The sequence below is a fragment of the Plutella xylostella genome, chromosome 21 (genome assembly GCF_932276165.1).
Source record: "Plutella xylostella chromosome 21, ilPluXylo3.1, whole genome shotgun sequence".
In the NCBI taxonomy this organism is placed as follows: Eukaryota; Metazoa; Arthropoda; class Insecta; order Lepidoptera; family Plutellidae; genus Plutella; species Plutella xylostella.
The window spans coordinates 5600564-5613660 of NC_064001.1; the positions used below are offsets into that span (position 1 = coordinate 5600564).

Sequence of the window (13097 nt, forward strand, 5' to 3'; positions counted from 1 at the left end):
CCCGAGAACAAAACAAATATCTAAATATCTGCCCCAGCCGGGAATCGAACCCGGGACCGTCGGCTCAGTAGTCAGGGTCACTAACCACTACGCCATTCGGTCGTCTACCATACATTCAATGATTTCAAAAGGATGCGCCTGTCAAAACATTTGGCCTAAAGAAAATTTTACCGGTCCGCTGGCCCTAATTCAAACAAATTATGACAGACACCTATATGAGATTTTAATACACTCGAGTCAGTCGAGTCGAGAACATCAGGTTCTATGGATCTATGGGTCAGCACGAGGGTGCCATTATCTTGAGCGGTTGGGCCTGTCCTTATGCTAGTAATATGTATAAGTCAATGCATTATTTATCCCAATTACATACACACTTAGGTAATTCTATTTAGCCACTATCGAAAACCATTTAGGATTATCTGTAGTAGCGAGTGTTACTGAGACAAAGATACTACTTAACTAATTTAACGAAACAGAGTTACGTGAGGATATGTTCAGGGTATGAAATGAGGGTTTGGAAGATGGTGAGTTTATGGCTTAGGATTCTGAGCCTAGGTAAATAGGTGGTAGAAAATTACAATATATTTTTAAAAACCTTAAAATACACCTACGAGCAATGAAAAAGTTCCATCTCCTTGTGGTGGCGTCGCCGCGAGACTCTCTGTGTGTAATCAGTTTAACCAGTCTTAATGAATAAACATCAACATGTATAACAAAACAAATTGTGGCTTTTAAGTTACACAACATAGAAATTTGAATAAATCCCTAAGATCAACACGCGACGTGCGGATATTGCTAAATGCAATTTAGATTTATAATTCGGGAAACAGGTACCTTAGCTTGATTACCTACAGTTTGCAATTGTGACTGGTCGAGTTAAGTTGCATTACGCAAGCGTTTTCCGACCCTATAACCTTATTTGCTTGGTACCAATAATGTTGCATGCTTGTTTCAGATTAAATAAAACTGCTCCGAAAGCACAACACATAGCGTAGGTATAAATTGGTATAGGTACTTATACATTTACGAAATGGTATCGTATGGAAGTCTGTGGAACTTAAAAGTTAAAGTGATTTTAGTTCGCAGGTCTGCATTATCATGTGCCATGGTAGATATTGTAGGTAATGGACATAAAATTGGAGCAAGATATTTGCGGTGTATCTACCTACGTTGGAAGCGACAAAAAGCAAGTTGGAAAAAGTTATTACACAAGTACAAGTACGCTAACTTGGCTATAATTATATAGCGTTGAGAAATTTTGATTGAAATGACCATTTCCTCTGCGTGATTCATAACCACGGGCCGGAGCGCCCGAGCCAGACGGGGATTAAAAAAAAGTAAGCGGCTTCCGTTTTGGACATGTCAAAAAAGTAGGTATGCCTCGTGATGCCTCCGCGAGTTTTTGACAAAAATGTTGTGGTTAGTCGCTTAGGAAAAAATCCTCGTTTCTTTTGTGGTTTCGTCCGGGAGATTGGTCGTGGCCATGTTGTTTGGAAAGTCGGGAGCGGTCACGAACGCACATCCGGATCATTAGGTCACGAGAATTCTGAATTCGACGCGCCTGTTTACACGATGTTTACAGAACATTGGAACCAGGGAATTCCAGTTGTATATTATTATTTTTTATTATAACAAAACTGTGTTAAGGTTTATGTCCGAAAACGATTTCTTACAGACAAATTTTATTTCACAACTTCAGAAAAAAAATTCAGAGGGGGGTGTGGATACCTAGGGGGTGGTGAAAATTTGGTTATTTTTTTGATATCTCTTACCGTTTTCGAGTTATAAGCCAATTAGTAAAATGTGCTTGAATTTTGCCATTATTATGTTAGAAAGCATCTTACCGCTTAGCAAAACTGAGAAATTGGAGGTTTATGTCCGAAAACGATTTCTTACAGACAAATTTTATATCACAACTTCGGAAAAAAAATTCAGAGGGGGGTGTAGATACCTAGGGAGGGGGTGGTGAAAATTTGATTATTTTTTGATATCTCTTACCGTTTTCGAGATAAGAGCCAATTAGTAAAATGTGCTTAAATGTCGTTTTTCATCGAGTGTTACAGGCAATCAACAAAAACGAGAAGATCATGCGTTAGCACAGGTATTCAATATACCTAAATTATATTACCATATGTCTAGTTCTGAATCATCTAGGTGCCTAGTCTACGTTAGTTACATTAAATACGATAAAACTTAAATTAGATACATTAGGTACACATAATTTTTGACTCTGTGTGTCAGTCACAAAGTCAAAATTGGTTCACATACTATCCATTTTACAAATACATGTACCCATACCTACCTGTTTATAAATGAGTATTAAAGTAATTATCTTCATAAGTATATTTAAATTAGTGAGTACATTTATAAGGGAGGAGACTAGCACACCGTATTCGTATATAATACGTTATGTAGACGCAAATAACTTTTACAAATAAACTTTGAAAGAATACCTTCCTTTAGCCACTAAAAATAAATTCTCCGTAGGAATTTAACCAAGTTTTACTTTTACGTCATCGAATTGTAAAAAAAAGTTATACAATATGCTATATTTAATCAAAACCACTGACGCAGGCAATAACGAAGGTTTGCTAATTCAAGAAATTGAAATACAGAACGCATTTCCTGCGGTAACGTTTATGAACATTCCACGGAACCACGCACAAGAAAGTATGTTGAATTGCCCAATACTTACAATAACTACTAATTTATTATTGGTTCAATAAATATTATAATTTATTGATATCTACGACATCCTACTGTAATTATGTTATGTGTTGATTTCAGACACGCCGCTATGGTCATAAATATGTTTTGATTGCTAGAAGATTGGAAGGGATGAGGGGTACTTAACATTAAGTACCTAGGTATATCTCGAAGGGAACTAAAAGTTTAGATAAAGACACACATATTTACAAAATCACAATACAGTTTACACATACACAAATTTGCACCTCGTATACTAAGGTCAGGGCCTGTTGCACAAAGTCTAGAACAAGCGCCGCGAAACTCTTGGGAAAAAGCTATCCTCTATGATAGACACATTGCTTATAGCGTGGCTATAAGTTGTCCGTGTGCGTGTAATTGCGTCTGTCTGTCCGTCGAGACCACCGTTACTCCCTCATCTGTCGTCGGACGTCCCCCGTTACTGGAGGGTTACGCCAGATTGATGAAAAACGAACGCATGAGAGATTTAATTATGTAGATAGAATCGTGGTTTGCGCAGAGCCTCTAGTACGGGTTTTGTTATTTACGCAAACGAAAAAAGTTTAGGTTTTCTTCTGCCATCTGCATACATTATCTGTCAAAAGTTTCATTATAGCCGCTAGAGGCGCCACTTTGTATGCGAGAAAACGTATTATTTTATAGTTTTCAACAAACTACAAACCTGTACTTGAAGTAATTTACGAAAAACTAAGTAAGCTGGAGTGACCTCCCTGGCGGACTCAAGTATATGGGTCACGGAAGCGACTCTCATGTCTAAGTACAGAGAAATATCTTGACTGTTTGTAAGCTTTTAAGCCATTTCTGTTGGTTAACGGAGTTGCATCAAAGGGGTAGGGACATGTTGTGTAGTACTCGTAAAATTAGCCAATCGACTCCACACGGCATGTTTCCAGTCAAGTTCTTTCGGAATACCTAAAAACATAAAAAAACCAAAGCCAGCAGCATGTCTACAAGTAATACAGTCTTGCTGTATATGCATAATTTAATTTCTTACTGTAACGGTTGCCTGGAAGACATCGCTTTTAATGAAAAAGCCGCCTATTGTGTAATTTCCACTATACACATTTTTATTTTTGTGTTTTGTTTAATCCATAAATTAGTATTCTATTCTATTCTACACTTGACGTTCCGTACGTCACTGGAACTTTTTCTGTGTTCTAAAACCGTCTAGGAAAAGCTGAGTGAACACAAGTACCATTCCACACGGTCGTGCAGATCACGCGTCCGGTTCCCCGGAACCCGTCTCGGCGCGGATCGGAAGCTCAGATCCGTTTCGGATTTAACTGAGGAAGTCTGCCGGTACCTTTAGCCGGATTGCCACACCGGCCAATTAGAACAGGAAGTATCCAAGACGTTTTATGTTTAAAGTTTATAGTTAGTTTGAGTTTAAATGACATTAAACTAATACGTAGGTAGGTGAAGGTGATAAAATGTTTAAGCAATTCTTGTATCATTCATAATTTCAGTTTCATTCAGCGGTAACAGTGCGTATTGGATTCCTATTGAGATTTGCAATGCAATGTTTTAATATTAAGTATATATCAATAACCATAATATCAATAATATTTCCCACACATTTTTTAATCAAATAAGAATCTAGTACGTGAATTTTTGCCTGATTTGGAAGGCTTGTAGTAAGAAGATATATGTTGATGAAATCACAGATTGTTATAAATTTAGTGATGTAACGAATGTGTGTTTTTGAACATTCGCGAATGCGAATGCGAATATCTGATATCGATATTCGCGAATGCGAATGCGAATGCGAATATTCAGTCTGTGTTCAAATTTGGCAACATTTGTATGGTTTGCTGTTCTAGGCGCATTTCAAATCAGACTAGCCAATACTAGACGCAGTTTTTTTATGAAGTAGTAACACTTTTCGAAGCGTCCGTGGTCGAGCTAGCTTCAGTGATCGTAACTGCTGATCACTGCGGTTAAGCAACACATGGCACGGTGATTGGATGGGTGACCGATTTTAAGTGTTGTTTTTTCTGGACGCTTCCTTGCTTCGGACGGCACGTTAAGCCGTGGGTCCCGGTGGCTGCTTCGGCAGCAGTCGTTAAGCCTTGTCAGAGGCCTTCGGGCAGCTTGAAAACATCTGACAGTCGGGTTGCCCACTTACCCGACAACTTTCTCAGCACAAGCTTGCTTGTGTTGGGGTCCACCAGCCCGCACTAGGCCAGCGTGGTGAACAAGGCCTAATTAATTCCCTTCATTAATTTGAAGGAGACTCGTGCCCCAGCAGTGGGGACGTGATGGGTCGTGATGATGATGATGATGACACTTGTTTTAGCCCCGTAACTGTTACGACACATTGCGACTGTTCTCACACAACAGTGTGTTGTTTTTCGGACCCGGCAAACTTTAAGGGTGGATTCTACGAGTAATTTAATCGAGAAAACACCCCCATATGTGCGGTCAAATCTCAATACTTATTCTAAAAATGGCGACCATTTAAAGTTTTAGATACTTAGTTTTTTCTTCTTCTTCATAAAAAAAACATATCTCGAGATTTAAAATCCTTACGGATATGAAATAAAATGACCTCAAATAGACATTTCTATCCAATATAATTAATATCCAATAAAAATAATATCCACAACTGCTAAAAAGGTACATAAAAAAGTTAAAAGTACCTAATCAATAATTTTTTTACGCAAAAAAACATAAAAAATCTACTTTTAAGTACTTGAATTACTTTGAAAATATCCCCTTTTTGATGATATTATTAAGTATTTTTTATGTATTTGAAATAAGCTAAACAATGATTTCAAAATCGTATCTCTACGTCGAGGTAGTCAAGAATTATTGCAAGTTCAAAACACACAGTATAGGAACGCAGTCTCAATTTTGTTCCGAGATTTGCCGAGCGAATATAAAAGACTGAAAATGTGAATAAGTTTCTTAAAAAGGTTATAAACGAATGGATTTTGATTTTGTTAACGTATCATTATTTTTAAATAGTTTTTTTCTAATTAATCTGACTTACTGACATTCGCAAAACATTCGCACAAATTTTTGCGAATGCGAATGCGAATATCCAAAAAAATGCGAATATTCGCGAATGCGAATGCGAATATTCGTTACATCACTATAAATTATAGAATAGAATAAAATACTACTTTTTTGACTTAACAGGACACAAATAACGATTTATAATACAGTACCTAAATACAACGCAATAGGCGGCCTTATCGCTGAAAGCGATCTCTTCCAGGCAACCTTTGGGTGGGGGAGAGACTTAAGGAATAAATGAGGAAGGTGTACAAAACGATGTAGTAAACATTATGTTAGTATCAATGATTTCAAATAGTAATATATGTATATGTATGTCAATGGTTAGTAGCTGTATTTGTTAGGAAAAAAAACTATTTAGTCAGTACAAAACGCAATTGACTTTTAATAAGTGAGGTCGGAATCTCAGTGCAAGTCAATGCAAGCGGTCATTATGTACCTACATATTTACTTCCATTACCTCACCTCCTCCTACAAACTATTTGTTTATTTACCGACACCTACAAACATATTAACATTTGTCCACTAGCATGGAAAATAAAACAAAAATATTTAGCGATATTGAACATATAGATATGTCCCTTTTTATTAACCTATGTTGTCATACATACATAACTATATTAAATAGTTTTCGCTATGGTCTAACTCGATTTTGCGTGAAATGTATTTTCATATGTAAGTTCAGCCACACGCATACATAAATATGTAGGTATATAAGGTTTTATCAGGTTATCACTTTATACGTATGAACGATTGATGCAATAGCGCATTCCACATAAAAACCTACGTACCGCATTTCTGACTACATTTTTATGCAATTTATTTTCATTGTGCAAGGTGGCCTTGCGTAATGTTGTGTTTTCTTATAATAATAATTCATTTATTTGAGGCAGTATAAAAACCCATATTTGTTAGTAACAAATTAACAATAGTCCTTCTATTATGTTAGTATCTCCTTAGTATACCTTCTATTATAGTAGTAGTTTTATCCTTGTAAGCTGTGGTTACCTATAAGGGGATGGTCATCTGACCTGAAAAATCTGTTGTTTAATTGATTAATGCCGAGTTGCAGAAAGAGACTTTACGCTAATGTCGACATTAAATCTATGTTTGTCTCTTTCTGTCCGTATACTGTCAAAGCAAGGCAATTATACATTTAATGCCGACATTAACTTAAAGATCCTTTCTGCAACTCAGTGTAAGCTGTATTTCTAATGTAATGTTGTACCATCTGTTGGTGATCCTTTAATAAATAAATAAATAGTATGAAGACAAAGTACACAACAGATTATGAAGGCTTCAGAGCTTTATGCCATTTCATTGGTAGATTTTTACCTCGCATACCGATCTGGTGGACAGGCAGCCTTAATCCAGGCTTAGCACTTGGATGGAGTCGTTAAAGGCAGCTACAGACTGCTGTAACGTAACATGCAACATAAGAATTCCAATAGTGTTGACGACAACCGTGCATGAATAGAGCATTAAAATTTGGAATTATTTTATTGCGTGTTACATTGCACGTTACGTTACAGTAGTCTGTACCCGGCTTACGACATAAGAGACGAAGGATTTACTTCTGCATAATCCAAAGCAATAATGTTTAGGTTGGGGTGGTCATGGTCATTATGCAACTAATTAATTAATTCAAGTCAAACAGGTACAAACATACGCATTACATTGACAAATTTATCACAGGATGTAGTTACTCCTACGTTGCACTTAAGTTTTATAATTATATAATCTTTCACAGAATACTGTACAATAATCAGTAGGCCAGTTCATTTATTTTGCATATTGGGAGAATTACAATAATGTGATACAAATAATATAAGGAAAAAAACCTGGATCCTGGTTACCTGTTTGGTTCAGATAGCGTAAGTATATCTATTTTCTTTTTCTTAAGGTGCTACTATCGTAGGTCATCTATCAGTATGGCCTTTTTGGTCCGAGACATGTTAATAAAAAAAAAGCTTAACGTTGAATTCTTTAAATCAATAAAGTGTACCTACATATCTGTGTTAAATTGGCAAGCGCCCATGGCCCACAGAATTGGCAGCGGCCCACGGCGGCGCCTACACTGCCTACACGGCGCTTGGCCCAGTTTTTATGCGCCTTGCCTTGCGCACAAGCAGTTATAGTATATCCTCTCATTCAAGGATGTGGCCGGAGCTATGGAACTGGTTGATAAGGCAAGGTGCTCAATGTGCGTGTGGTCTGTAAGTATGTACGTATACATACATACACGTAGAAAGCCGCCGCCGATAAGCGCGGAAATTTTAAATTATTTTAAAAGCTTTTCCCGTGAGCTTTGCTTCGCTTTAAAAAAATGGTCGTGGGAATTATGTGACGAATAGCTTATGTGCTATTCCAGGGCCAGGGTGTCAGATTTCTACGTGCTGAATTTAATAAACAAAAACCAGCCTTTTCAAGATTTTCCTGTGAAAGATTAACAAACTTTCAAGTATATAATATTAGTAGTATATAATAATTTATATGTAAAGTAACGCAGTTATTAACTATGAAATGAAATCTAGAATGCTAGCAAATATCGATTTCAATTACATAAAAAATATAAAAGAAAAGTAACAACTACCATAATTATGTCACCATAACTTCAGATTAATCCTCTGGGAAACTAACCGAAACTAACTAACCAAATCAAAATTACTTGAAGCAATAGTTGAAACTCAACGGGCGGTTTGACGTAGTTGGCATCAATTTGCAATTTTCTCATAATATAATTTCAGTTATTATCTAAGTCTGATAACTGATTCAGTGCATTGAAAAGCTATTTTGTTCAGTCGTTTACTGGAATATCCCCGGCGGGAGCGACAGGGGGCGGCAACGGGCAGCGGGGGGCGGCAAGTGGGCGCAGCCTGCACGTGTAACCTGGCTGAAGGACTACTGAATGTTTTAATTTCAGCATGAATTTTTTTTTTTTATAGATGTTGCTAGTTAATTGGTAATAAATTGTTGTTAGTACATTTTTAGAAGCCTATTTAATTGTTTTCCTAGTTGGGAAAACACCATTACCTTTTCTTAAACAAGAATAAAATACACTTAGTTCCAAAAGAATAGTGTTGTTGAATTGAAAAGTTAAACAAAGATTAGGGTGAAAGTGATAAGTTGATCAGTGATACTGGTAACAATGTATTACATAATATTATATTACAGTAAATAAATTCCAAAAGGCTGTTTTATTGATATTAGACCTGGTTTCTCATGATTCTGTTAGTTTTAGTCTCAATGCTGACGACGCGTTTAAGGATTATTACCCTTGTTAACTGGATGAGTCCCACGACGAAAATCTAACAGACCATTCATAAATCCAGCATTATGTGTATCATTCACTCATTTCCCTCACACTTCACTCAATATTCTGTCATATTCATTGAAATTTGTTGTCTATGTCTCTGTGATTTCAAACAACCTCAAACAACCAAACTTTTTGGTTTTGAGGTTGCCATGGTTACTATTTCTACCGAGGTTGTTTTTTGACATCCGTCATTGAAAATAATATTATTACGCCATGCCCTTTGAAAAACAATACAACGAACAAGATGGAGTGTCAGTGCAAAAGAAACTTCTCGGGAAATAACATATCAATTTCTAAGTAAGGTCTTATTTTAAAATATTTTGTTAGAAGATTTTTCACTTAATTCAATAGTTCTCATTAAATCATTAGGTTTAACTACTTGAATCTACTTCTGTGGTCTAGTGGTAGAAGCTCAGCTTCATCACCCAGGGATCCCGGGTTCGATTTCCAGGTAGGGCCATCAATTTGTGTTTCTATATTGCGGTTCCAAGTTAGGTTAGGACATTAAATTTAAACTTTTATCTCGGTTTGACATTATATAAAACCCAGACAGTATTTCGCTTCATTTTTTATGTCACACAACATCTAGTTCGTATATTGTTTATCAAAAGCTCTGTTCATTTTTCCATCTTGAATCTTGACAGAATGAGTGACAAGTAAACAACCCGTTGCCTGGTTACCGGTCTTAACCAAGTCTTAGCGGAACCCCATACAACCCAACATAACCGAATGGTGTGAAATTAGGCCTAAGGCCTAAGGCCTAATTTCACACCATTCGGTTATGTTAAAAATACCTCGGTTTGGTTACATGTTGGACCGTTAAGGTTAGTGAGTGTCCCACCATGCTAAATCACGGGGTTAACTCCCTTGATCGGGTGATAAACTTGATTGCTGCTGTGGGGTTCCGCTAAGACTTGGTTAAGACCGGTAACCAGGCAACGGGTTGTTGACTTTTGACACATTTGTCAAGAATTCAAGATGGAAAAATGAACCGAGCCTTTGATAAACAATATACAAACTAGATGTTGTGTGACATAAAAAATGAAGCGAAATACTGTCTGGGTTTTATATACTGTCAAACCGAGATAAAAGTTTTAATTTAATGTCCTAACCTAACTTGGAACCGCAATATAGAAACACAAATTAATGGCCCTACCTGGAAATCGAACCCGGGATCCCTGGGTTGAGCTGAAGCTGAGCTTCTACCACTAGACCACAGAGGTAGATATAAGAAGTTAAACCTAATGACTTAATGAGAATCATTGAATTAAGTGAAAAATCTTCTAACAAACTATTTTAAAATAAGACCTTACTTAGAAATTGAGGTGTTATTTGTTGAGTCCTTTCTTTTGCACTGACACTCCATCTAGTTCGTTGTATTGTTTTTCAAAGGGCATGGCGTAATTATATTATTTTCAATGACGGATGTCAAAAAAACAACCTCGATAGAAATAGTAACCATGGCAACCTCAAAACCAAAAAGTTTGGTTGTTTGAGGTTGTTTGACATTATAGAGACATAGACACCAATTTCAATGAATATGACAGAGAATATTGAATGAAGTGTGAGTGAATGATTCACATAATGCTTGATTTATGAATGGTCTATTAGATTTTCACCATGGGACTCATCCAATTAACAAGGGTAATAATCCTTAAACGCGTCGTCAGCAAATCCGTTATTGAGACTGTAACTAACAGAATCATGAGAAACCAGGTCTTAAGATGCCAAACCACAGGCAGGTAATTATTACTTACGTAGGTACTAAAAATATTTCGCGAAAATCCAGTCAGTCATAAAACATTGAGCCCTAAAGTTTTATTGGTCCCTCCATATCAACCAATACAGAGGTCATGCGTAAAAATATCTCACGCTGATATTATTCTTACACGTGGTGCCCCAGTAGGTACCTACCTACTTTCTCAGGGTAAAAATATCAAAACCAGTACTCAGTCTCAATACGAATTTGCTAGAAAGCTATTCGGTTTCTACAAAGTACTATTAACTACAAGTTTTTTTTAATGATAAAGGTGTATGATGACCGCTGATTACAAATTATATTATCACATAGCTTATCGATTACTAAGTTGATGAGTGAGATATGGTAGAGAAAAATCTTGGCCAGTCACTACTTGTTACTTCACAAACTGGGTAAGACTTTTTGGACCAACGCACAAAACACACGCCATCTTATAACACCAGCTTTTAAATCTAGCTTTACACCGTCATTTACTGTTCATGGTCTCCACTCGAGAACTCGTCTACCCCAACGGTTATCGGTTCTTCGGCAGATATGAACAGCCCACTGACAGTTCAGCTTGCATATTTTGACAGCTATGTCGGTAACCTTAGTCCTCTGACTCGACTCGACAGTAGTCGCGGTACTGTTTGCAATAACATTACATTAGTTCCACGTTCGCTATCAATAAGCAATTTGTTTTGCTTCCGGTTATATCGCCGTAATTGGTTTCTTCTACATTATAAAGCCTATATTTAGACATGAATGCCGTACATTTCTTTACGAAGCGGTACTTAGACATGATCTTATCATTACTGGGTTAAGTTAGAAACATGGGGAATTCCGGCAGGAAATTTTGTGTTAAAAGAAAGAAACAGGTTAAGAAACGTGGCTTTTTCTTACACGCTTAAATGTTTAACCAATGTATTCGATCGATTGATTGAATCTCAATAAATACTAGACGCAGAAAAGCTCGCAGATAAAAGCTACAATAGGTACTAAAATATTATTACCATTTTCAGACTTGAGTAAATCTACCTAAATGACTTTGTGTGAAACTGACAGATATCTACTATTTTTCAGTAGAAATATTGCATCAGACATAATAAACTTAGTTTTAAACAAAACTAAAGTGTTAGCGTGTTGCAAGGTTATTAATGTTCGGAGCTAAGTTCAAAATGACCTATTTTAGCATTCGAAACTTCAAGTGAAACTGTCTTTGAAACTAACAGCTAAACTTTCAAATACCTTTTATGAAAGTTTCACATAATATCGTTGATATTTCCAGTTCAAATGTATGAATACTGAATAGAATATACTCGTATGTATAATATTTTATTATTCTTATATTTAGTGTTTAAATATTGATTAAACTGTATATTCCTATTAGTAAGTAATACACTGTACCTACCCTATTTTTATCTGTTTGAGTCCATCCATTTTAGTTTCTATGGTGTTGTACATAATTAATATAGCATTTTTTAAACTAAACACGAACGTAGCCGTACGTAATGTACTACGGTTAACCCGAAAGATAAGATTTAAATATGGTAAAGACTTCAGTCAGACTAAGTTATCGCTTATGATTTGTTGGTTGCATTTGCAATAATTAATAATACGCTTTCCGCCATAATAATGTTGAAGTTGTACAACTTTTTTTTTCATCATGATAGTGTTGACAGCTTTGAATTAAGAACCCTAGTCACGTATACCAGCAAAACCTTTACAAAACCTTAGCTGTTCATCGTGTTATACCTACAACATCTTGTTACGTTGTATTAAAGGTGAAAATGGATATTAAAACTAGAAATTCGATCAGAAACATTTTCTCAAAAGCTTAATTTAGAGGAATGAAAATTTTATCCATAGGGAAAGCTGTTTTCTTTGATTCATATCTATTCGGCCAGTCAAGTTATTTTATAACAGTAACAAATATTTCTGATAATTACTGTAAATTATTGTAGTTTTTAAGAGGTATTTTCAAATTTATGTTTTACAGTCATAAAATATTTTAAATGTTATTTTTGTTTGCACTTCTTTTTTTACCACTCTCTGAACCTCCTGCAGGCCTGTTAGATAATGCTTTTAGCATTAAGTCCACCAGATTTAACATAATTACTGTTGTAAAGTGTGCAATTAAAGCAAAAATAAATAAATAATTCAGCCTCACCAAAACAATTCGTCTTAAGTTTGTTATTGTGAGTACCTGCTATTGATATTGTTATCGGTTAATAACGTCAAGTATCCGGCCGGAACCGACACTTCCACGTAAACTGTTAACTGACCAACTATTCCGGC

The 13097-nt window shown here is 36.1% G+C and overlaps 1 protein-coding gene across 1 annotated transcript in view; it reads right to left on the minus strand.

Moving 5' to 3' along the window:
• The window catches only part of LOC105395975 (elongation factor-like GTPase 1), a 131596-nt gene that overhangs the window by 1375 nt on the left and 117124 nt on the right, over window positions 1-13097 (minus strand). The gene's annotated exons all lie outside the window — the stretch shown is intronic.